This window comes from Oncorhynchus masou, chromosome 13, assembly GCF_036934945.1.
Source record: "Oncorhynchus masou masou isolate Uvic2021 chromosome 13, UVic_Omas_1.1, whole genome shotgun sequence".
In the NCBI taxonomy this organism is placed as follows: Eukaryota; Metazoa; Chordata; class Actinopteri; order Salmoniformes; family Salmonidae; genus Oncorhynchus; species Oncorhynchus masou.
In genome coordinates, this window is record NC_088224.1 from 22180040 (window position 1) to 22180748 (window position 709).

Here is a 709-nt window from a genome sequence, read left to right on the forward strand (position 1 = left end):
AGACCGAAACATGATATGCAGTCCCTTAAATACATTGAAATGACGTAGGTAGATTCTGGTAGTCCTGGCTTCTGGTAGGTTGCTTGTAGGTGATAGACAGTCCCCTTCAGCCTGGTGTCCATATCCCATTGGTTCTCGACAGAGTTCTTTGTCTTTGGAGTCCATCCCGAAGGAGGTCGGGTGTTTGTTTTAGGAATTTCAGTATATATGTTATCTCAGTCAGTCACCCGTACAGGGTTGTACCAGTGCGATTAGTATCTAGAGAAGAACAGGGGGAGGGTAGGGTTATGACACAGTGTGCAAGCCACAATTGCATGGTTAGGCCACAGGCAGACAACAGTCAGTGAACACCCCCCTATCCACATCGATGGAACAGTAGTGGAGAGAGTAGCAAGTTTTAAGTTCCTTGGCATACACATCACAGACAAACTGAATTGGTCCACACACAGACAGCATCAAGAAGAAGGCGCAGCAGCGCCTCTTCAACCTCAGGAGGCTGAAGAAATTCAACTTGTCACCAAAAGCACTCAAACTTCTACAGATGCACAATCGAGAGCATCCTGGCGGGCTGTATCACCGCCTGGTACGGCAACTGCTCCGCCCTCAACCGTAAGGCTCTCCAGAGGGTAGTGAGGTCTGCACAACGCATCACCGGGGGCAAACTACCTGCCCTCCAGGACACCTACACCACCCGATGTTACATGAAGAC